At 43.5% G+C, this 25,491-nt stretch overlaps 1 long non-coding RNA gene and 1 pseudogene across 2 annotated transcripts; one reads left to right on the forward strand and one right to left on the reverse strand.

Annotated features, from left to right (window-relative positions):
- Nucleotides 1–8,057: 8,057 nt before the first annotated feature.
- LOC137095218 (platelet-activating factor receptor-like) overlaps nucleotides 8,058–25,491 on the forward strand; it is a 39,951-nt pseudogene continuing 22,517 nt past the window's right edge.
- Nucleotides 8,757–14,868, reverse strand: LOC137095219 (uncharacterized). Of its 2 annotated transcripts, none has more exons than XR_010908809.1 (2): nucleotides 14,088–14,868; nucleotides 8,757–10,995 (listed from the first exon to the last, which is right to left on the reverse strand). It is a non-coding gene; the product is annotated as an uncharacterized lncRNA (long non-coding RNA). The 2 variants fall into 2 exon arrangements; XR_010908810.1 differs by having other exon boundaries at nucleotides 14,081–14,868.

A 25,491-nucleotide genomic window follows, 5' to 3' on the forward strand; every position in this document is an offset into this window, starting at 1 on the left:
CTGCAACCAAGGGTAAAGTTCTACTGTTTTGTTTCTTCTGACTAGTCTGTGTCTTTGGCATTGGGTTTTCTGGGCATGTTGGACATTGCTACTGCGCAACAAATTGATTCTGCATAAGAAACCCAACACCAGCAGTTTCTCCAATAATAAATCCAGGAGGCAGGTCTGCCACTACAAGCTCTAGCAGTCTGACTGAGAGACCTTCCTCCTCTACTGTAACTAAGAGGAGACCTCCCTTCAACTGTGACAGTGTCAGAAGGGACTTTGATAGACCTAATTGGCTTTGATGAATCTATTGTTGGGCCAGCAAAGCAAGTAAGAAGCCAGCCTGGTGCTTCATAGAGTGAAACGAGCACAGGCAAGGGGGCTCTCAAGCAATCTTTTATTGCACAAGTAGCACCGGATATTCGTAGGAAAATCCAGAAGTCCCCTGGTTTTGCTGAAATATCCCTGAATAGGCTAATGGAGATAGCCACCCAGGCCTATGTGAATAGGGAACAGCAAGAAGAGAGAAATGATGAAGAGAAGCAGAAGAGAAAGGCAAAGATATTTCTGACAGGCCAGAGAGGAAGAGGAAGAGACCGAAGGTACGGCAAAGGAAAAGGAAGGGGAAACTGGACACTGGAAATCAGCATGTCCATATGCAAAAGAGAATTGTAATCAAAATGATAGAACCGAGGGCCATGGAAAGGAGCCACCAGAGGAAGAGCCAGAGGAAGAGGGGGACCAGGAAGAGTGAGAGTGGAAACTTCAGCACCAGGAGGACCAGCCTGTCAATACCAGCCAAATACAGAAGAAGACATGGATGCCTATTATGGGATGGCATGTATGCAAGACTGGGACTAGGACAGACCAGGTTCCCCATCCGTAGTTGAGACCCCTACTATTGTTACATCTGGGGAACCAAGGGTCTTAATGGATGTAGGGGGTCAACAAATACCTTTCCTAGTAGATACCAGAGCAGATCGCTCAGTCGTTCATACCCCTATAGCTCCAACTACCAACCAGTGTGTGAAAGTTGTAACAGCTTCAGGTCATTGGAAAAGCCACCCTCTGCTGCAAGCAAGAGTATGCAACCTGGCTAAGCACCTTGTGACTCATTGTTTCTTGTACATGCCTGAGTGCCCTATTCCACTGCTAGGAAGAGACTTACTGTGTAAATTGAGAGCTGTTTTGGCATTTGATAATGATGAGACCATGCAAATGTGGACCAGACCGAGGCAAGTACAACTCATCTGCCCTCTACAGGAAGAATGGAGAATCTTCATGGTGGCTCAAATGGAATCTGAAGACTGGAGGAAGTACAATGTACCTGGGATATGGACAGAAGATAACCCTCTGAGGTTGGCTCGAAATATCCCACCTATAATAGTGCAAGTCAAACCAGGAGCAGGACCAGTCGCATATCCCAGTATCCTGTAGCCAGGATAGCAGTGGAAGGAATCAAGAAACATCTAGCAAGATTGCTTCATCATGGAATTCTAAGGAAGCTGCCAAACACACCCTGAATCAGCCACTTCAGCTTAAAACACCACATGTAGTTGTTACCTTGATGGAACGCAAAGGTCATCATTGGTTCACAAATAGCCGAATGTTAAAATTTGAAAGCCAGTTGATTGACAACCCAACGGTCACTCTGTCAGTTTGTTCAACTTTGAATCCTCCCTCTCTTCTTCCAGTGGATGAAACAACTCTTAATCAACATGACTGTCTTGAGACCATGGATGAAGTATATTCCAGCAGACCAGACTTGAAAGATGTGGAATGGAAGAGTCCAGATGTCGTCCTTTTCACAGATGGAAGCAGCTTCGTGGAAGATGAACAGCACAGAGCGGGTTATGCAGTTGTGACCTCTGAAGGAAAGATCTTAGAAGCAGAACCGCTACCTCCGGGGGCTTCAGCCCAAAAAGCTGAACTCATAGCCTTGACCAGAGCTTTGAACCTGTCTGAAGGAAGAACTGTCAATATCTACATTGATTCTAAATATGCCTTTACAACTTTACATGCAAATGGAGCTGTATACAAAGAAAGAGGACTACTGACCTCTGCTGAACAGCAGATTAAACATGCTCAGCAGATCCTAGACCTGTTGGATGCTGTGTGGACTCCAAAGAAAGTTGCTGTTATGCACTGCAAAGGACATCAGTATGGAGAAGACCCTGTGGCTAGAGGGAACAGATTGGCTGATGAGACAGCCAAGGAAGCAGCTTGCCGGAAGATTACAACAGTGTGTACTTTGTCTGCAGAATCAATGCTTCCTGCTACGGCTACCTACACAAAAGAAGAAGAAGCATGGGCCATAGAAGAAGGGGCTACTTGAAATAATGGATTCCTCATGCTACCAAACCAGAAAGTTTTTGTTCCATGTGCTGTTGCCTGGGAACTCATTCATCAGCTACACCATCAAACTCACATTGGAGCCACTGGACTAAGCAGCCTGATAGGAAGACAGATGTATGTTAATGGACTTGATTCTATGACTCAGGCTGTAGCATCCTGATGCCATACCTGTGCCAAGAACAATCCATGAGCAGGTCCTTTGCTGCCACCTCGGTACAAGTTTTGCCAATAGCACTTTTAAGAGTACGCTGCACACCAACTAGGTTTTTAGGACTGACCCCATATGAGCTCATGTTTGGAAGACCATCCTTAGGGCTGAAACACTTGAAAGGAGATGCGTTGGAATTAGGGAGACAAGACCTAGTGAAAGAAGTTCAACTGTTAGGAACAACTTTAAATGCATTAGCAAAATACACTGCAGACTTGAGGCTGCCTTTCCCCGTTACTGCCATACATCCCTTTTCTCCAGGTGACTTGGTGTTATTGAAGGTGGAGCCATTGGGCCCTAAGTGGAAAGATCAATACCCAATCCTGTTGACGACACCAACTGCAGTGAAACTAGACGGTATTCAGGCCTGGATTCATTATACCAGGATCAAGTGAGCGCCTCCAGACTGGTCGGTGTCCCCTGTCAACGGTGATTTACTCCGACTGCGGTTCAAAAAGATCCAGAACCAAAGACAACGTGATCAAGAGTAAACCAAAGACAACGTGATTAAGAGTAAACCAAAGACAATGTGATCAAGAGAATCCTCTCCTTGGGAGAGTTAAACATATGGCAGAAGAAACTTGCGTGACTCTAAATACTACAGTTGCCGTTATTACACATTTAGGACATTACCTCACCTGTAAGATGATTGTAACTTTCTATGACAATAAGGTTTTGTGCATTAATCAAACTGAAAATTCAAATCTCTCCTCACCTTTGCAATGTAATGATGTAAATGGAGCAGGTGTAATTTGGTTATACAATAATTTGGTAGCTGAACAAGCCCTATGGAAGGTATATGAGTCAAGCCTACTCCCCAGCAGGTGAAAGTTGGTGGAGTTAGCTAACCTCATGGTTACCAGATTTCGGATGGTTAAAAGGATTGTTCTTGGGTATTGTCCTGTTGAATATTGTATTTTTTATAATGGTGATGTGTTTTCCCATCATCATGAAGATGTGTTATAAGTTCACCACAAGTGCGGTTCCCACTTCGCGACAACTGGTGGTGATTACAAGAATGCCGGGGTATTGTAAAAATGTTATAACTAGATATTGATCTTGCTTCAGCTTCTGTATGATCAGCTTTCACAAAAAGAAAACGGAGGAGTGAAAGGGTTAACAAAACTTAGAAGTGTTTAAATGCTGAAATGCAAACCTAAAGAGAGGCTTGTCCCTCTCCTCTGGCCTGCAGAAGACCAAAAGCCAAGAGGAGATAATGTATCTAGAAGACACAAAATGCTTTATTGTCAAATACGCCCAGGGAGTACCCAGAGTGGGTTAACACCCAAAATGCTTATCTGTAACAATAATGTGTGTGTTTACGTAGGTTGTAGAGGGTTATCAGTTAGAGACACTGAAGTACCAAAATATGAGGAAAACATGTTTTTGAATGGTTGGTCCGATAAGAGAGGTGTGTGGCCATGACACAGCGAAAAGACATGTATATAAGATGACTGAAAGATCCAAATGTCAGAGACAACCTTCTTTGAATACACTGGTCTTGGCTGTTTCTCCCTGTCTGGCCACTCTTGAATAAAGTCACCTACGGAGACTGCTTGCTTTCTGTCACCAGCCTTGGGGTGCCTAACTAAAGAGGTACCCTTCAGTGCCACCGTGGCTCCATAAAAAATTAAATGATATCCTTATAGTGGTCTTCAGACAATTAATATTTTTAGACTCGGTTTCCCACTGACTTCATTGCATGGTCTTTTGTTCATTTCCTATCTGTTTGTTTAAAAAACCCTCCGAGAAAGGACAACAAAAATGCTGCAAACAATGCCATGAGACATTTGGAAGCAGTTTGAGGGTTCCCCCCCCCCCCAACTTTTCAGAGTGGTAGTGATGGATATGGACTTGTCCATCTGAAAACTCCTGGGGACCAATGCAGCCCACTTCAACCCATGACAGTTGTCCAACCCCCTTTGAACATCTGCCCTAGCATCCTGCCCTGATGATTCCACTGGTCATACATTCCCAGAGAATGAAAAAAATACTTTTTAATGATGACAGTCATTGGTCCCCATACTGGCTGACAATGTTGTATAGTAACTGCTGTTCATTGTAATTTTTTTTTAATTTATCGTGTCAGAAGTGAACTGGGAATACACTTATAATGTATAGAAAAACCACAAAGTTAAAAACTTGGCATTATACTAAATTTCCTTTGACCAGAACTTGGCCTCTTCAAGTGCCTCTGGTGTCGCTGTAAGAAGGTCCAATATTGTGCATGTGGCAGGGCTCAGACTGCATTGTAGTAGGTGGTCTGTGGTTTGCTCTTCTCCATACTTGCATGTTGTGGGCTCCACTTTGTAGCTTCATTTTTTAAGGTCAGCTCTGCATCTTGTGGTGCCAGAGCACAGACTGTTCAGTGCCTTCCAGGTTGTCCAGTCTTCTGTGTGCCCAGGAGGGAGTCTCTCATCCAGTCTCAGCCACTGATGGAAGTTTCAGGTTTTAGCCTGTCACTTTTGGACTCTTGCTTGCTGAGGTGGTCCTGCAAGTATCTCTAGATCTTAGGAAGTTATTTCTTGATTTAAAACTTTGGCTTGCTGGCTGCTGTTTGAACAGAGGATGGGCCAGAGGATGTCAATTCTTTGGTTCTTTCATTACAGACTGCTACTTTCCAACAGATGTCAAGTAGTAAAATACCAGCTAAACAGTATAATTTCTCCAGCAGTGTCATTCATTCACTATGACTTGGTGTATCCCCTGGTGGCACAATGGGTTAATAATAATAATAATAATAATCATCATCATCATCATCAACATCATCATCATCATCATCATCATCATCATCATCATTTTTATTTATACCCCGCCACCATCTCCCCAATGGGGACTCGGAGCGGGTTATATGGGGCAATGCCCGGACAACATATTACAGCAAAATAAAACCAAACAACAAGCAACATCATCAAAAAAAATATGAAAAAAATATGAATACAGTAACAAACTAACATTCCAATAAACACAAACCCTTGTGCTAACAGAACTTCTGACTGACAGGTCATGCCATTCGAATCTGGGGAGAGCGGGTTGAGCTCCTTCTGTCAGCTCCAGCTCTCCATGCAGGGACATGAGAGAAGCTTCCCACAAGGATGGTAAAACATCAAACATCCGGGTGTCTCCTGGGCAACATCCTTGCAGACGGCCAATTCTCTCACAGCTGGAGCAACTTGCAGTTTCTCAAGTTGCTCCTGACATGGAAAAAAAACCCTGATTACTTGGTTTTATTGTATTTGTGTACATGGTCAAAAAAACCAAGATTATGGCAACAAGAATGATTGACAACTGGAAAACAGAGGGAGAAACCGTGGAGGCCGTGACAGACTTTGTATTTCTAGGTGCAAAGATTACTGCAGATGCAGACTGTAGCCAGGAAATCAGAAGACGCTTACTTCTTGGGAGGAGAGCAATGTCCAATCTTGATAAAATAGTAAAGAGTAGAGACATCAGACTGGCAACAAAGATCTGCCTAGTCAAAGCCATGGTATTCCCTGTAGTAACCTACGGATGTGAGAGCTGGACCTTAGGGAAGGCTGAGCGAAGGAAGATCGATGCTTTTGAGCTGTGGTGTTGGAGGAAAGTGCTGAGAGTGCCTTGGACTGCGAGAAGATCCAACCAGTCCATCCTCCAGGAAATAAAGCCCGACTGCTCACTGGAGGGAAAGATACTAGAGACAAAGTTGAAGTACTTTGGCCACATCATGAGGAGACAGGAAAGCCTAGAGAAGACAATTATGCTGGGGAAAGTGGAAGGCAAAAGGAAGAGGGGCCAACCAAGGGCAAGATGGATGGATGGCATCCTTGAAGTGACTGGACTGACCTTGAGGGAGCTGGGGGTGGTAACGGCCGACAGGGAGCTCTGGCGTAGGCTGGTCCATGAGGTCACGAAGAGTCGGAGACGACTGAACGAATGAACAACAACAACAACAACATGGTGAATGATCCACATTTTCATTGCCCAGCTGGTTTGTTGTGGTCAGACCAAGAGGTATGGGGAGAAGTCTATCTGCATACTCAAGGACCTGAAGCTGATGTAATTAACTACCCTCACACTGATTTGAACACGAAGGGAGATACAAGAAGGGAGGAATTACACGGTAATCAGTGACTTGAGAAACTGCAAGTTGCTCCGGCTGTGAGAGAATGTCAGGAGCAACTTGAGAAACTGCGGATAGACCAAGAAAATGTTGCATTTAGTAGATCCATGACTGCTCCCTGATGGCACAGTGGGTTAAACCACTGAAGTGCTAAGCTTGTTGACCGAAAGGTTCGAATCCAAGGAGCGGTGTGAGTTTTCGCTGTCAGCCCCAGCTTCTGCCAACCTAGCAGTTCGAAAACATGCAAATGTGAGTAGATCAATAAGTACCGCTGTGGCGGTAAGGTAACAGCTCTCCATGCAGTTATGCTGGCCACATGTCCTTGGAGATGTCTACGGACAACACCAGCTTTTCGGCTTAGAAACGGAAATAAGCACCACACCCCAGAGTTGGACACAACTGGACTTAATGTCAGAGGAAAACCTTAACCTTTACCTTTAACAAGACAATACACAAATCAATACACAACAAACAATACACAAATCAGATGCTATATTCAAAACTATTAAACAATTCGTAAACTAAAACACTAAAATGTGTTAAAAGAATGCCCCTTAATAATATTCATGACAGCATCAAATAGCATTAACAACAAATAGATCGAGATTTAGCCCAAGGCAAGGTTCCTCACAGAGATGAAACTTCAGGTAAGGCCACCCTGGAAAGGTGTTAACTACCAGGGGTCTGGGTCCCATAATAGCTCAGCTGGAGGCTCCTTCTTTGGAAACTTTTAAACAGAGGCTGGATGGCCATCTGTCAGGGGTGCTTTGAATGTAATTTTCCTGCTTCTTGGCAGGGGGTTGGACTGGATGAGCCATGAGGTCTCTTCCAATTCTATGATTTGAGGCCTGTAGCCAGGATTTTGATTCGGGGGGGGGGGCTGAATTTATTTGGGGGGGGGCTGAGTCTGAGTGAAAGAGGGTCTACGCTAGCAAACCTTTTGTATCGTTACCCCAATACCCCCATGCATATGGGATATATTGAGTATGGTGATCATATCATGATATGAATAAACATAACAGTTTAAATAATGCACCAGTAAGGCCTTTTCGCAAACCACCAAGAGAATTTCAGGGGGGGGGGGCTGAAGCCCCTCAAGCTCCTCCCCCCCCCCCCCCCCCCCCGCTACATGCCTGTATGATTCTATGAAGATTGGTGTTTGTGACTATGTAAATTCTGGTTTTCTGGAAGGAAGTCGCTAAGCATCAATAGATTTATGACCTTGACAGCAACACAGTTTTTTTTTTGTTTTTTTAAAAGTTTTAATAGCACAGCTGGCTGAGGCTCAACAAGTCATTTCTGAAGTCATCTCACTGATGAATGCAGGTTAGCAATGGCACATCCATGGCTTTTTTTTTTTTTTTTTGCTCATAGTTTTTATCTTTTTGCTCAATTTTACATTTCCTTGGTGACAATGATGACACACTCTGTTTCCTCATTTCTACTCGCTGCATAAGGGATTCCAGCTGAGTCCTTCTCAGTTCCCATCTGTGGGGGAACTCTGCAAACAACAAAGAGCCTCCAGCTTCAGGTCTGTGGAGATATCCCTTGTAAAACTTTCCCAAACGTGGACTCAGCAGAGAATATCCGGCTTTTAGAGATTCCGGTAAGTGGATACAAGGTGTTCTTATGGATGCAGCTTCTCTGGTTCCTTCCCCAACCCAGCATTCTCCAGATATCATGGTCTACAACCCCTATTATCCCTAGAAGATTGTAACCCAACGTATCTGGAAAGATTGTCTTATGGTATTGGATGTGGCTGAATTTTACAATCAGAGAGTTTTTGCTGGAAAATTCAAAGAGGCTTGTTTGTTTCTACGATTTGTTGTGTTGCCTGCCAGTGATTTAGTGTGGAGAGATCCACCCTGCAAAGCCAAGTGGTTTATAATATACTAGCCATCCCCTGCCATGTGTTGCTGTGGACCAGTCTGTGTATATGTGTTTTGTGTGTGTATATATTTGTGTATATGTGTATATATGTGTGTTTGTGTATATATGTGCTTTTGAGCATGCATTGTAATGCATTGGGGGGGGGGGGGGGTTAAAGTGTTAGAGACTGGGAATTTATGGTGACAGGCCCAGAAGGCAAGGGAGGAAATGAGATTCCGATGAGGTTTTCCAACAAGGCTTTATTTCAAGTTGATCAACATGAGATGAATAGCCTCTTGACCATCCTGGTCAAAGAACAAAGACCATTCACCCCTTTGTGGCGTACTTAACAATGGTTTTATATCAAACTTGTAAAAACAACACGTAAGCAACTTCTGATTGGTTGTTCTGTTTCTATCATTATAGCATATTCATGTTTTTGTTGAATGTTTGACCCTGAGCTGTAATTTTACCTATCTGTAAGCTTGCTTATCCAAGGCAGAAAGAATTTCGTGGGAGTAGATCTGCTTGTGTCTGAGCACAGGCAATTATTTTTTTCCTATCAGCAGCAGCTGTTGGCAAGCAAAGCTCTCTCAATAGACAGGGATTCTGGGTCTCAATAGACAGGGATTCTGGGACTTGTAATAACTGGAAATTTATTTTTCTTAATCATGTCCCTATATTCCCTCCTCTTCTTGTTGCTAAGCGAAGCCTTTGAAGCAAGCGTTGCAATCAGTAGTATAAACAATATCATTGTCCTTTGTCATAGCCATCTCTGACACTGTCTCTATCTTTGTTTTATTTTTTCATGTGAGCCTGGCAGTGTCGACATTCGCATGTATAGGGTTTTATGCAGGGATATCATATTTTTAGCAGTTATTGAATCTATAAGGCTTTGAGTTATCAAGCCTTTTTCCATCAAAGTAAAACAGCACAAGAATATCAATAGCATTATGACAATTATAATTTGAGACATGACCAAGCCTTTAACCATTGTAAGTCTGGAAACCATGATGTGTATATCTTGGAAACATCTTTTCATTTTGCAACAAAATACATAGACCCCCTTCTCTGTTTAGGTGGTCTATTGTCAATCTGTGTTGCATCTGGGTGTCTTTTATCATATAGTTTGTCAATTTCTCTAGTTGTGCTGAAATGTGCCAGTTAGTGTTATTTTAATCTATGGAAACAAGATTGCACCAATTCTTTGTGATCCAGTGAAGTATGCATTGTCAGTGTCATTGTTATGTGTCACTTTGTGTCCCTTGAACTCAGGCCCATCCAAATTGTTTTGTCCTATGTCTCAAGCAGCTGTTGTATCAAAGACTCTCAATCTGGACATGTGCCATTTTAGACTGGGGCAGTATCTTTCCTTCTTGCCCAACTTCTGTAAATCCAGTAGAATCCTGGCCCAATCTTGCCAGTGTCTTTATATGCATGTTGTAATGCAATGCGGAATCATCTGCACATGTCAAATTCTGTTTAGTGGTATAGGTCTGTGTCCTGTATATCTAACAGGAGTACAGTGATGTCACATCTATGGTATTGTCCCAATTGGACATGGGGCACGGTCATAGTGAGATGTCTTTTCTGTCAGTGAGGTTTGGGCTGAGCTAAGTGGTGCACAAGGGCGTACAAAGGTGTAAGGGGGTGAAGACCTCCCCCTTTAAATTGCATTAACTGGGATCATCTGTCTGATCAGTTGTCTGTTGTATGGTTATGGTGTTTAGAAGTGAGCTGTTTGTTCGTATCATACCCAACAGACCTGCGCATGCAATCCTTTTGCAATGCAATTTACCAATTGGTGGAGGGTATCCTTCTCCCATTTTGTTGTAATGGGGTGTGGCATCAGGCTGTGAATGACATCACCTCTGTTTTTTTCTAAAACACAGTTGTAAACACTTGACTGAAACAGTCTTGACTGAAACAAATGAAAGCTTATCAAGCTAGCAATCAGAACTAAATGGTAACAATAACCACTTTAACGATTTAGCAATAGAAATCATTCAACTTGAGAAAGGATATCAAGTCCAGGTCTTGCTGTCTGGCCCAAATGTGGCCATGCACATATGTGAAATCCAGTTTTCATTATCAGGACCAAACGTGGCCGCACACATATGTATCCAACCTTTATGTCTTTTTAGTCTCTTGCATAAAGGCAATCTGAGTCAAACTGGGGATGTGTTCCCCTTTTTGATTGAAGAAATTAGTCTATTAAATTCCAGGTAAAATGAAGAAAGTCTCTAAGTCCAAAAAGTCTCTGTATCCAGCAAAGTATCTAGTCTCTAAAGTCAGTCTCTGTGTAAAGAAAGTCTATAAAATAAAGTCACCATATCTCACGTCTTTAGCTTGTCCTATCCAGCAGGTGGTGCTTTGGATAGGCTCCTGTATTTTGGACTCCCATTAGGCTTCCCAGCTGGCTATGATGCCTTTTGGATATCCAATTTAGGATCCGGGTCTCATACCAGGAGCTCAAGAGCTGAAAAAGATAAATAGAAAGATAGTGAGAGAAAAGGGGGAGGGGGATACTGATTACCCATCTGTCGGTTTCCGTCGATAGCTTTCACTCCATTCATTGGCGGGCCTCCACAATCTCTCACTTCGATGTCCTCTCGACCATTCTCCATCCTTTTAAACAATTCTTCACGGTTTTCTTCCCATGATTTATCTCACATTCCTCTCCATGATTTATCTCACGTTTCTCTGTCCATCTACTGCAAGCAATCCTTTATACTGGTAGCTCATTTCATCTTCAACTTGCTTTTCCAACTTCAACCTGCTTTTTTTCAACTAAATAAACAGTTTAACCTTTTTGCTGGCAATGTCTCTCAAATCTGGCAAAAAAAACCAAAAACCTTCTTGGCCCTTTGTAAGGCATTGTCTTTTAAATCTGGCAATTCCAGGGCAAACTGCCCTGTCTTTCTGGTTCAATGTCCCAGTTCAGAATTAATTCTTTCAGTAACTTTGTAGAGGGATTGGGTCAAAATAACAAAATCTGTAGAGGTATTTTGTCCTATGTTTGAAGAAAGCTGTGAAATATAGCCACCTCGGTCTAAAAACTATAATGGAGGCTGGATGGCCATCTGTCAGGGGTGATTTGAATGTAATATTCCTGTTTCTTGGCAGAATGGGGTTGGACTGGATGGCCCATGAGGTCTCCTCCAACTCTTTGATGTTATGATTCTATGATTCATGTCCAGGGTTATTGTATCCACATAAAGTAAATTCTGTTGTAAAAATCAATTGCTGGCTTCCTTTTGAATTAAATACCAAACCAAACAAACAAAAAACAATGTAAAGAACTCTGTTTATCAATCAGTGTCGCAATCTACCTACAGGTAAGCTGCGGCTTGGCTTTTAAAAAGGCAGTTTTGTTTTGTTTTGTTTTTTTGTTTAACTTAAAACATATTTTATCTGTTGACATCTTGAGGGAGTTTCTATGTACTCCTAACATAAAACCACAGCGGTCACCTTACTGTCATATGAAGAAGAAAAAACCCATCTTGTTATCTTGTGTCTCCAACCAAAAACTTTGTGTTTTAAAACAATTTTAGACATGAATCCTGTGCCTCTTCTTTGTCTCAAGAGAAGTTGCAGGGAAATCCCTATTTTCTGTAAATTATTAGCTCTCACACAGTTCCTAGTGTGGCATCTTTAAATAGCTAAAAGAAAAAGTTTAAACTTTCAACATCTGAGGATGCCTGTCATTGGTGCAGGCAAATTGTCAGGAGAGAATGCTTCAGGAACATGGCCATTCAGCCTGAAAAACTTATAACAACCCAAACTTTAAACTTGGTCCACACACAGATGTAACTTTCCCCTTTCGGCACAAGCCTCAAAATGTCCCAACCTGCAAGGAGTTAATGTCCATCAGCAGTTCATAAAGGAAGGGAGGGCAAAATGAAGCATTTTCCCCTTTGAACCAGAAAGCTACAAGGAGCTCTGGTAAGCATTCATAAATTTGAACACAAAAAATCCAAAACGGTATTAGATACTTTTAAAATGTACCATTCATAACCATTTTTTTTCTCTTCTGCCAGAGAATGGCAGGAGAACACCATGTTCTTTTCCAGTTATCTCTCTTCTGGCTCTGTAAAGCAGGAGCCCTCCACATAGCATCCATTTTAAAACAGCTCTTAAAAAAAACATTTTAAAACTCCGGCACATGATTTCACTCTCATGACATACAGTTGCTTTAAACATAAGAATTATTTCCATTTTCTTGAGCAAAAATAAAGTTAGAACTCCAGTTTTAAAAATGCACTCTTAAAACACAGTCAATCCATTTCATTTGATCCAATCCTGGCTGGTACCAATGTAAGTTCTTATCTCTGTAACATACTGTACATTCAGGGCATTGTAAAACATCAGTTTCTAACAGTTATTAAACAGCCTGCTTTTAAACATTTTTAACACAGACAATGAGTTTCTATCAGTCTTCAAATTTTCATTTTGATGTGCCCTAGCCTCTTTCAGTGTTTGAAAAACTCTTTTGGCCAGTCACAACCCTTGACACAAAAACCCTTGACATCAGGTTTTTGCTTCTTTTTTTTTTTCACACAGTTATTTATACAGCCCATGCGGGCAATTTTTCATGTTTTCAAAAGATACGTATTCATAATGCAAGACTCATTTTTTTTCCATAGACACAGAACAAATCAGGATTTTAACCATTTCAGAGAATGTCATATCGCATAATATTCATTCTCCAAATTCACACACACAGATACAATGCTTGTTAGTTGTTAGGCTTCTTGTACGTTCACACACAGAGGGAGAAACCTCATTCACACACACACACACGCATACACACACACAAACTTCCCAAGGTCAGCTCCTTTTTTTTTCCTTCGCACACAGAACAGAGAACATCAAACTTTTAAAGATCACCCGTTTTGTCATTACCCACACATTTTTACATTTTAAAAACACAGTTTTTCAAATGGCAGCATTTTGAACATACATCAATTCCCATTGAATCAGCATTTTTGTTTCTTTCTTGTTTGAATCCTTCAAACACAATTAACATTCCATATATACCTTTCAGTTCAACATGTCTACGTTTCTCTTGTAAAATATCCATTACATCATTTGAATGCACAAATTTCAAACTCAGTCATTTAGACATACATATATCAAGTGATCTGCCAACTTACACAAAGCTCTCTCTTTTTAGCACATAATTCCATCAAACGCATTCCTATCCTTTCCTGAGTACTGGAACAACAGATTTCCATTTGAAATAACAAGAATCCAACTCCTTTTTCTCACTTTCCTTTTCACAAAACAGCGCTTCAGACATGCACAAATCTCAATCCAGTGTTGCAACACACAGACACACACAATTTATTTCTACAGTTCCCTGACACGGCAAACTGTTTAAACTTCCAAGGGGTCAGTTCCTCCCCCCTCTCTGTTTTGTTTCTCTTCTTTTTTTTTTTTTCAAGGGGGCACTGCTGACTGTTCTTGGGGCACCCTCACAATCAGCTATCTGGGGGATTTCTGTTCCTTCCCCCCCCTTGCCTCCCTCCAGCTAGCTTTTTTCCCCAGGAACAAGGCCTTACAACCCACACACGACGGTGCTCCTCTGGAATGCCTGGTTCCTCCTTCCTCCGACCTGTCGGCAGTCTTCTTTCAAGCGTTGTTGAACCTCTTTCTCGGCAGAGACGGACGGGACACACCTGGGGGCTGCGACAAGCAGAGCCACTGGTCAGTCAGGTGGGGCCCCTTTTCTCAGCGCACTCCAGTAGCCACTGCCACCAGATGGGTGCCGTCCCTCCGGGCCTCCAAAAGCCACCTCTTGTCCTCCAGCCAATGGGCACTCACCACCCAGATCTCGGTGGAACCTCCAAAATGTTAAAGACTGGGAATTTATGGTGACAGGCCCAGAAGGCAAGGGAGGAAATGAGATTCCGATGAGGTTTTCCAACAAGGCTTTATTTCAAGTTGATCAACATGAGATGAATAGCCTCTTGACCATCCTGGTCAAAGAACAAAGACCATTCACCCCTTTGTGGCGTACTTAACAATGGTTTTATATCAAACTTGTAAAAACAACACGTAAGCAACTTCTGATTGGTTGTTCTGTTTCTATCATTATAGCATATTCATGTTTTTGTTGAATGTTTGACCCTGAGCTGTAATTTTACCTATCTGTAAGCTTGCTTATCCAAGGCAGAAAGAATTTCGTGGGAGTAGATCTGCTTGTGTCTGAGCACAGGCAATTATTTTTTTCCTATCAGCAGCAGCTGTTGGCAAGCAAAGCTCTCTCAATAGACAGGGATTCTGGGTCTCAATAGACAGGGATTCTGGGACTTGTAATAACTGGAAATTTATTTTTCTTAATCATGTCCCTATAAAAGTCTCTTTTGCTATGTTTTTCAGTGTTTTTATGAGAGATGATCACTCGTTGGCCTGATTGGTGTCAATTCATCCAGTAGTTTTTGAGTTATGTAAATCCCACAAAGGAACATTACATTAGGTTCTTGTGGGTTTTTTCGGGCTATAAAGCCATGTTCTAGAGGCATTTCTCCTGACGTTTCGCCTGCATCTATGGCAAGCTTCCTCAGAGGTTGTGAGTTCAGAACATTACATTTTTATTTATATAGATACTAGCCATCCAGGCCCGTAGCCAGGATTTTGATTCGGGGGTGGGGGGGGGGGCTGTGTCTGAGTGAAAGAGGGTCTACCCTAGCAAACCTTTTGTATCATTACCCCAATACCCCTATGCATATGATATATATTGAGCATGGTGATCAGATCATGATATGAATAAACATAACAGTTTAAATAATGGACCAGTAAGGCCTTTTTGCAGACCACCATGAGAATTTCAGGAGGGGCTGAAGCCCCCAAAGCCCCCCCCCCCCCCGGCTACATGCCAAGCCATCCCCTGTCACGTGTTGTTGTGGCCCATTCTGGTGATCTGGAAAATAAAGAAAATAAGAAAGTGTTGGTTTCTAATATATGTAATTTTTTTATGCTTGTTGCGTAAACAGTATTTTGTGTTGTTATTTTGTCAGTGTTGATGTGGAGATTGTCTGATTTGCCTACTCTGGAACATGCAACATATCATTGTTCTCCTTTAGCGGTCCCTTTCAAATCTATGATACTGTGTGTGTGTGTGAATCATATCTATCTATCTATATCTATGGCTGGATGGCTCTTTGTCAGGAGGGCTTTGATAATGTTTTCTTGCCCTGGTGAAAGGAGTTGGACTGGATGCCTTAAGTATTTTCTATTGGTCATAGGGGTTCTGTGTACGAAGTTTGCCCCAATTCTGTCATTGGTGGAGTTCAGAATGCCCTTTGATTGTAGGTGAACTATAAATCCCAGTAACTACAACTCCCAAACGTCAAGGTCTATTTTCCCCAAGCTCCATGTGTGTTCCTAGTTGGGCATATGGGATATTCATGCCAAGTTGGTCCAGATCCATCATTGTTTGAGTCCACACTGCTCTCTCGATGTAGGTGAACTACAACTCCTAAACTCAAGGTCAATGCCCATCAATGCCCATGCTGGTCATGGGAGTCCTATGTGCCACGTTTCGTTCAATTCCTTCATTGATGGAGTTCAGAATGCTCTTTGATTGTAAGTGAACTATAAATCATTGCAACTACAACTCCCAAATGAGAAAATCTATTTTTTAAAGTTATGGTCACTCCTTGGGTTTGTAGTTGTCTTGTGGCCAAATTTAGCGTCAATTCGTCTAGTGGTTTTTGAGGTATGTTAATCCCACAAATGAACATTACAATTTTATTTATATAGACTTGCTTGGGGACCCGGTGCTGCCCGGGTTATTAGAGAAAGGAATTGTATATCAAGGTTGGTCTTTATCAGTTATTTATATGGCTCGCAGTGGTCTCAGGAAGTTCGTGAAGATACTGTGAGTCCCATCATCTGTGGTCCATTGTCCTCCAAACTGCGGCAGGATGGAGAGAGGGTCATGGGGGCTCTGTGTGCTAAGTTTGGTCTTGATCAGTCATTGGATGAGGGTCACAGCAGTCTCAGAAAGTGAGTTAAGGTACTGCAAGTCCCATCATCCATAGTCTCCCTCAAACATCACCAGAATGTTGAGTTGGCCATGGGGGCTCTCTGTGCCAAGTGTGGTCTTTATTGGTATTTGGATGAATGTCACTGTGGTTTCAGGAAGTGAGTCAAGGTACTGCAAGTCCCATCATCCATTGTCCATCCTCCTGCAAACAGCACCAGGATGTAGAGTGGGTCATGGGGGCTCTGTGTGCCAAGTTTGGTCTTGATTGGTCATTAGATGAGGGTTGCAGCAGTCTTGGGAAGTGAGTGGAGGTACTTGAAATCCCATCACCCATAGTCTGTTCTCCCCCAAACCTCACCAGGATGTTGAGTTGGCCATGGGGGTTCTGTGTGCCAAGTTTGGTCTTCATCAGTCATTCAATGAGGGTCTCAGTAGTTTTACTAAGTGAGTGAAGGAATTGGAAGTCCCATCGTCCATGGTGCATCATCCTCCAAACCACGCCAGGATGTAGAGTGCATCATGAAGACCCGGTGTGCTAAGTTTGGTCCTTATCGGAAATTGGATGATGGTTGCAGTGGTCTCAGGAATTGAGCAAATATACTGCAAGTCCCATAATCCATGCTCGATCCACAGTCAAACCACACCATGGCGTAAAGTGGGTCATGAGAGGTGTATGGGCCAAGTTTGGTGTTGTTCAGTCATTGTTGAGGGTCGCAGCAGTCTCGGAAAGCGAGTAGAGGTACTTCAAGTCCCATCATCCATGGTATGCCCTACTCCAAACCGCAGTAGGATGTAGAGTGGGTCATGGGGGCTCTGTGTGCCAAGTTTGGTTTTGTTCGGACATTAGATGAGGGTTGCAGCAGTCTTGGGAAGAGAGTGGAGGTACTTGAAGTCCTATCATTCATGGTGCATCCTCCTCCAAACTGCAGTAGGATATCGAGTGGGTCATGGAGACTCAGTGTGCCAAGTTTGGTCTTTATCAGTAATTGGATGAGGGTTGCAGTGGTCTCAAGAATTGAGCAAAGGTACTGCAAGTCCCATAATCCATGGTCCATCCCCGGCCAAACCACACCAGGACGTAAAGTGGGTCATGAGAGGTCTATGTGCCAAGATTGTCCTGATTAGTCATTGGATGAGGTTAACAGCGGTCTCAGAATGTGAGTGATGGTACTTCAAGTCCCATCACCCATGGTTCATCCTCCTCCAAACTGCAGTAGGATGTCGAGTGGGTCATGGAGACTCAGTGTGCCAAGTTTGGTCTTTATCGGTAATTGGCTGAGGGTTGCAGTGGTCTCATGAATTGAGCAAAGGTACTGCAAGTCCCATAATCCATGGTCCATCCCCCGCCAAGCCACACCAGGACGTAAAGTGGGTCATGAGAGGTCTATGTGCCAAGTTTGGTCCTGATCAGTCATTAGATGAGGTTAACAGCGGTCTCAGAATGTGAGTGATGGTACTGCAAGTCCCATCATCTATGGTTCATCCTCCTCCAAACTGCAGTAGGATGTCAAGTGGGTCTTGCAGGCTCTGTGTGCCAAGTCTGGTCTATATTGGTAATTGTCTGATTCAGCCCCTGGCATTTTCCTTTCCTCTCTTTGTTATCTCGGAATCTTGGAATTGAGGCTGGCCAATCAGAGACCATATGCAAATAGCACCACTGCGGCAGCCAATCCGAATGTTGGAACTTTCAGGCTGGACAATCAGAATGCTGGCACATACACCGCCACACTGCCACACCGCCACACCGCCGCACTGCCGGACCGCCACACTTTTTTCCTCCACATACAAACTTTCACCTTTATTATATAATAGCTTGGGGACCCAGCGCTGCCCGGGTTATTAGAGAAAGGAATTGTATATCAAGGTTGGTGTTTATCAGTTATTTATATGGCTCGCAGTGGTCTCAGGACGTTCATGATGGTACTGTGAGTCCCATCATCTGTGGTCCATCATCCTCCAAACTGCGGCAGGATGGAGAGAGGGTCATGGGGGCTCTGTGTGCTAAGTTTGGTCTTGATCAGTCATTGGATGAGGGTCACAGCAGTCTCAGAAAGTGAGTTAAGGTACTGCAAGTCCCATCATCCATAGTCTTCCTCAAACATCACCAGAATGTTGAATTGGCCATGGGGGCTCTCTGTGCCAAGTGTGGTCTTTATTGGTATTTGGATGAAGGTCACTGTGGTTTCAGGAAGTGAGTGAAGGTACTGCAAGTCCCATCATCCATTGTCCATCCTCCTGCAAACAGCACCAGGATGTAGAGTGGGTCATGTGGGCTCTGTGTGCCAAGTTTGGTCTTGAGTGGTCATTAGATGAGGGTTGCAGCAGTCTTGGGAAGTGAGTGGAGGTACTTGAAATCCCATCATCCATAGTCTGTCCTCCTCAAAAGTACACCAGGATGTAGAGTGGGTCATGGGGACCCTGTGTGCCAAGTTTGGTCTTGATCAGTCATTGGCAAGGGTCTCAGTGGTCTCAGGAAGTGAGTGAAGTGACTGCAAGTCCTATCATCCATTGTCAAATTCTTCCAAACCGCACCAGGATGTAGAGTGGATTATGTGGACTCTCTGTGTAAATTGTGGTCCTGATCCATCATTGTTGGCAGTTATAATGGTTTTAGGAAGGGAGTGCAGGTATTGCAAGTCCCATCGTCCATGGTGCATCCTTCTCCAAGCCACACCAGGATGTAGAGTGGGTCATGGAGGCTCAGTGTGCCAAGTTTGGTCTTTATCGGTAATTGGCTGAGGGTTGCAGTGGTCTCATGAATTGAGCAAAGGTACTGCAAGTCCCATAATCCATGGTCCATCCCCCGCCAAACCACACCAGGATGTAAAGTGGGTCATGAGAGGTCTATGTGCCAAGTTTGGTCCTGATCAGTCATTGGATGAGGTTAACAGTGGTCTCAGAATGTGAGTGATGGTACTGCAAGTCCCATCATCCATGGTTCATCCTCCTCCAAACTGCAGTAGGATGTCGAGTGGGTCTTGCAGGCTCTGTATGCCAAGTCTGGTCTGTATTGGTAATTGTCTGACCCAGCCCCCTCTGGCCTTTTCATTTCCTCTCTTTGTCATCTCGGAATCTTGGAATTGAGGCTGGCCAATCAGAGACCATATGCAAATTTCCTTCTCATGTCCCCGTTTCTGCCATGAACTCTTTTCTCCACCAGGGGCTCCTATTGAAGCTGGCCAATCAGAGACCATATGCAAATAGCACCACTGCGGCAGCCAATCAGAATGTTGGAACTTTCAGGCTGGCCAATCAAAATGCTGGCACATACTCCTCCCTTCGCACCACCACACTTTTGTCCACCACATACAAACTTTCACCTTTATTATATACTAGCTTGGGGACCCAGCGCTGCACGGGTTATTAGAGAAAGTAGGTAATGGTGGTTCTGTATGCCAAGTTTGGTCTTTATTGGTCATTGGATGACGGTTGCATTGTTTTCAGGAAGTGAGTGAAGGTACTTGACTCCCCTCATCCATGGTCCACCCTCCTCCAAACAGCAGCAGGGTATATAGTGGGTCATGGGGGCACTGTGTGCCAAGTTTGGTCTTTATCAGTCATTGGGATTAGGATGGCAGTGGTTTCAGTAAGTGAGTGAAGGTACTGCAAGTCCCATCATCCATAGTCTGTTCTTCCCCCAAACCTCACCAGAATGTTGAGTTGGCCAAGGGGTCACTCTGTGCCAAGTTTGGTCTTTCTTGGTATTTGGATAAGTGTTGCTGTGGTTTCAGGAAGTGAGTGAAGGTACTGCAAGTCCCATCATCCATCTCCTGTCCTCCTCCAAACAGCATCGAGATGTAGAGTGAGTCATGGGGGCTCTGTGTGCCAAGTTTGGTCTTGATCAGTCATTGGTTGAGGGTCACAGTTGTGTCAGAAAGTGAGTTAATGTACTTAAAGTCCCATCATCCATAGTCTGTTCTCCCCCAAACCTCACCAGAATGTTGAGTTGGCCATGGGGGCTCTCTGTGTCAAGTTTGGTCTTTGGATGAGGGTTGCTGTGGTTTCAGGAAGTGAGTGAAGGTACTGCAAGTGCCGTCATCCATCCTCCATCCTCCTCCAAACAGGACCAGGATGTAGAGTGGCTCATGGGGGCTCTGTGTGCTAAATTTGCTCTTGATTGGTCATTAGATGAGAGTTACAGTACTCTTGGGAAGTGAGTGGAGGTACTTGAAGTCCCATCATCCATGGTCTGTCCTCCTCAAAAGTGCACCAGGAGGTAGAGTGTGTCATGGGGGCTCTGTGTGCCAAGTTTGGTCTTGATCAGTCATTGGCGAGGGTCTCAGTAGTCTCAGGAAGTGAGTGAAGTGACTGCAAGTCCCATCATCCATTTCCAAATTCTTCCAAACCACACCAGGAAATAGAGTGGGTCATGCGGGCTCTCTGTGTGAATTGTGGTCTCGATCCATCATTGTTGGCAGTTGTAATGGTCTCAGGAAGGGAGTGCAGGTATTGCAAGTCCCATCGTGCATGTGCATCCTCCTCCAAACCGCAGCAGGATTTTGATTGCGTCATGGAGACTCAGTGTGCCAAGTTTGGTCTTTATTAGTAATTGGATGAGGGTTGCAGAGGTCTCAAAAATTGAGCAAAGGTACTGCAAGTCCCATAATCCATGGTCCATCCCCGGTCAAACCACACCAGGGCATAAAGTGGGTCATGAGAGGTCTACATTGGAAGAAGGGGGAAGGTGGCTGCCTCTTTTGGGGCCTAGCTGAGAGAAGGCAACCTAGAAGGCCTGCAAGATTTGGCAAAAGGGTCAAAGGCGGCTGAGGTGAGGGGGCTTTGGGGGCCAGAAATGTTCAGAAGCAGAAAAAGGCATCATTAAAAATATAATTATTGTTTTTCTCTGCTTTCATTGGAATAATGTAGTGCCTTACCTTGTAGAAGGACAATGCTTTTTCAGATCACCCAGTCGGAAGCTGCCTTCTTTGACACAATGTAGAAGAGGGAAGATGGCTGCCTCTTTTGGGGCCTAGCTGGGAGAAGGCAACCTAGCAGGCCTGCAAGGACTTAGCAGAAGGCCAATCAGAAACCATATGCAAATTTCCCTCTCTTCTATCCCTGCTTCTGTCATTAACTCTCTTTGCCACCAGGGGGCCCTGTTGAGGTTGACCAATCAGAAACCATATGTAAATTTCCTTTCTGTTCTCAGCCACTTGAGAGTCTTGGAACTTTCAGGCTGGCCAATCAGAGACCATATGCAAATAGTACCAGAGTGGCAGCCAATCAGAAAGCTGCCACATATTCCTCCCTCCATTCTCCCTAAGTCTGCCCTCCGTCGCATACAAACTTTGACTTTTATTATATACTAGCTTGGGGACCTGGCGTTGCCCGGGTTATTAGAGAAAGTGGGTAATGGTGGTTCTGTATGCCAAATTTGGTCTTTATTGGTCTTTGGATAATGGCAGCATTATTTTCAGGAAGTGAGTAAAGGTACTTGAAGTCCCATCATCCATGGCCCATCCTCCTCCAAACAGCAGCAGGATATAGAGTGGGTCATGGGGGCTCTGTGTACCAAGTTTGGTCTTTATCAGTCATTAGATGAGGGTGGCAGTGGTGTCAGTAACTGAGTGAAGGTACTGCAAGTCCCATCATCCAAATGGGACTTGCATCCCCTTTCAAACTGCAGCAGGATGTAGAGTGGATTATGGGGGCTCTGTGTGCCAAGTTTGGTCTTGATCGGTGATTAGAAGAGGGTTGCAGCAATCTTCGGAAGGGAGTGGAGGTACTTGAAGTCCCATCATCCACTGTCTGTCCTCCTCCAAACTGCACCAGGATGTAGAGTGGGTCATTGGAGCTCCATGTGGCAAGTTTAGTCATGATTAGTCATTGGCGAGGGTCTCAGTGGTCTCAGGAAGTTAGCAAAGGTACTGCAAGTCCCATCATCCATCTCCAAATTTTTCCAAACAACACCAGGATGTAAAGTGGGTCATGAGAGGTCTATGTGTCAAGTTTGGTCTTGATCCGTCACTGGATGAGGTTTGCAGAGGTCTCAGAATGTGAGTGAAGGTACTGGAAGTTCCATCATCCATGGTCCACCCTTCTCCAAAACTGCAGCAGGATGTAGAGTGGGTAATGGGGGCTCTGTGTGCCAACTTTGGTCTTGATTGGTCATTAGATGAGTTTTGCAGCAGTCTTGGGGAGTGGAAGTACTTGAAGTCCCATCATCCATGGTCTGTCCTCCTCCAAACTGCACCAGGATGTTGAGTGGGTCATTGAAGCTCCATGTGCCAAGTTTAGTCTTGATTAGTCATTGGAGAGGGTCTCAGTGGTCTCAGGAAGTGAGTGAAGTGACTGCAAGTCCCATCATCCATTGTCAAATTCTTCCAAACCGCACCAGGATGTAGAGTGGGTCATGCTGGGTCTCTGTGTAAATTGTGGTCCTGATCCAGCATTGTTGGCAATTGTAAGGGTGTTAGGAAGGGAGTGCAGGTATTGCAAGTCCCATCGTCCATGGTGCATCCTCCTTCAAACTGCACCTGGATGTAGAGTGCGTCATGGAGAGTCAGTGTGCCAAGTTTGGTATTTATTGGTATTTGGATGAGGGTTGCAGTGGTCTCAAGAACTAAGCAATGGTACTGCAAGTCCCATAATCCACGGTCCATCCCCGGCCAAACCACACCAGGATGTAAAGTGGGTCATGAGAGGTCTATGTGCAAAGTTTGGTCCTGATCAGTCATTGGATGAGGTTAACAGTGATCTCAGAATGTGAGTTATGGTACTGCAAGTCCCATCATCCATTGTTCATGCTCCTCCAAACTGCAGTAGGATGTCGAGTGGGTGATGGGGGCTCTGTGTGCCAAGTGTGGCCTGTTTTGGTAGTGTTCTGACGCAGCCCCCTCTGGCTTTTTCCTTTCCTCTCTTTGTCATCTCGGAATCTTGGATTTGAGGCTGGCCAATCAGAGACCATATGCAAATTTCCTTCTCATGTCCCCGTTTCTGCCATGAACCCTCTTCTCCACCAGGGGGGTCCTGTTGAGGTTGGCCAATCAGAGACCATATGCAAATAGCACCACAGTGGCAGCCAATCAGAAAGCTGCCAAACACGTCCGCTCTACATCCTACCTACCTCTGCCCTACGTCGCATACAAACTTTGACTTTTATTATATATATATATAGATATATAGATATAGATATATATAGATATATAGATATAGATTGTGACTTAATCATATAATATGTATTTATCTTATTTATACCCCACCCAGTCTATATGTATGTGTATGTGTGTGTATATATATATTTGTGTATATATGTGTGTTTATGTATATATGTGGTTTTGAGCATGCGTGGTAATGTATTCTTTTGGTTTTGGGCTTTTTAAGTCATTTCTGCTGTGTTTTTCAGTGTTTTTTTATGAGTGATGATCACTCATTGGCCTGATAGGTGTATTGTGTCTGAATTTGGTGTCAATTCATCTAGTGGTTTTTAAGTTATGTTAATCCCACAAACAAACATTACATTTTTATTTATATAGATCTTGAAAAGAAGGAAGTACTGTGCCAAATCTATGTTTTGGGGTGGGTTTGGGCCAAAATTCTCTCCTCTCTTTGATTGTCCCCCTTTTCCATGCCACCTAAAGATTTTGTTCATGTGTTCAGTTACATTTCTATGCCATTTTTTTCTCCAAAAAGTTCAAGGTAACATAACATGCACTTTTGCCGTTTCCTCCCTTTCTTCTCACTACAACAACCCTTTGAAGCAGGTTAGTCTCAAGGTAGTCCCACGGATTTCATGGCTCGGTGCAGATTAGAATTTGGACCATCCTGTATCTACTACAACCTGTAAGCACTAAACTACTGGCTCTCCTTCAGCCTGGTCTGAAGTGATAAAGTGTGTAGTGAGTGGAAGGAGCTGTTCCTTCCTTTGTGCTTCTTTCACTGCTCACTTGTTCACTCACTAGATCAGTGTTTCTCAACCTTCCTAATTTTTATTTTTCATATCAGGAGTGATTTGAGAAACTGCAAGTCACTTTTGGTGTGAGAGAATTGGCTGTCTGCCTTATGGGCTGAGAATGGCGGTTAATAAGTGCATCAAATAAATAAATGTTGCCCAGTGGCTGCCCGGTTGTTTGATGTTTTACCATCCTTGTGGGAGCTGGAGCTGATAGAGGGAGCTCCTCCACGCGTTCTTCAGATTTGAACCTTTGACTTGTCGGTCTTCAGTCCTACCAGCACAAGGGTTTAATCCACTGCGCCACCGGAGGCTTCAACCTTCCTAATGCCGCGACCCCTTAATACAGTTCTTCATGTTGTGGTGATCCCCAACCATAAAAATATTTTCGTTGCAATTTCATAACTGTAATTTTGCTACTGCTATGAATAATAATGTAAATATCTGATATGGAGGATGTATTTTCATTTACTGGACCAGATTTGGCACAAATACTTCCTTTTTTTTGTTGTTTTTTTAAATTTTTAATTAAATTTTATTTCGAAAAGATAATACACCAACCATATATGTTGCAAAAAAGTACACATACACAAACAAACACACATACACAAACAATCCTCCATACAGTTAGCCCTCCACCCACCCCAGTGCTACCCACCACCTTGACTTCCGTCACTAATCCACACAGGATTTATGCACAACTTATTTAACCCTCTATACTTGTAATTCAATAAATTCCTCTTGTTTTTATTTCTTTAGCTCTCCCGTCAAGTATGCTAAGGCCAGCTTCCAGTTTCTTTCAAATATTTCATTATTTTCATATTTCAAATTGCTTGAAATCTTAGCCATCTGTGCATAATCACACAATTTATCCTTCCAATCTTTGATGCTTAATGTTTTCTCCCCTTTCCAATTTTTGGCAATTGTAATGCGTGCAGCCACAAAGCTGTACAAGCAGATTTCTCTCTCTGGCTGTTCTAAGCTGTCTCTGAATATCCCTAATAGGCACATCCCTGGGTTCTTTTTTACTTTGTTGTAAATCATTTTATTTGTTTCCTTTATTATTCTTTTCCAATAGATCTGCACCAGTT

The sequence above is a fragment of the Anolis sagrei genome, chromosome Y (assembly GCF_037176765.1).
Source record: "Anolis sagrei isolate rAnoSag1 chromosome Y, rAnoSag1.mat, whole genome shotgun sequence".
Taxonomy (NCBI): Eukaryota; Metazoa; Chordata; class Lepidosauria; order Squamata; family Dactyloidae; genus Anolis; species Anolis sagrei.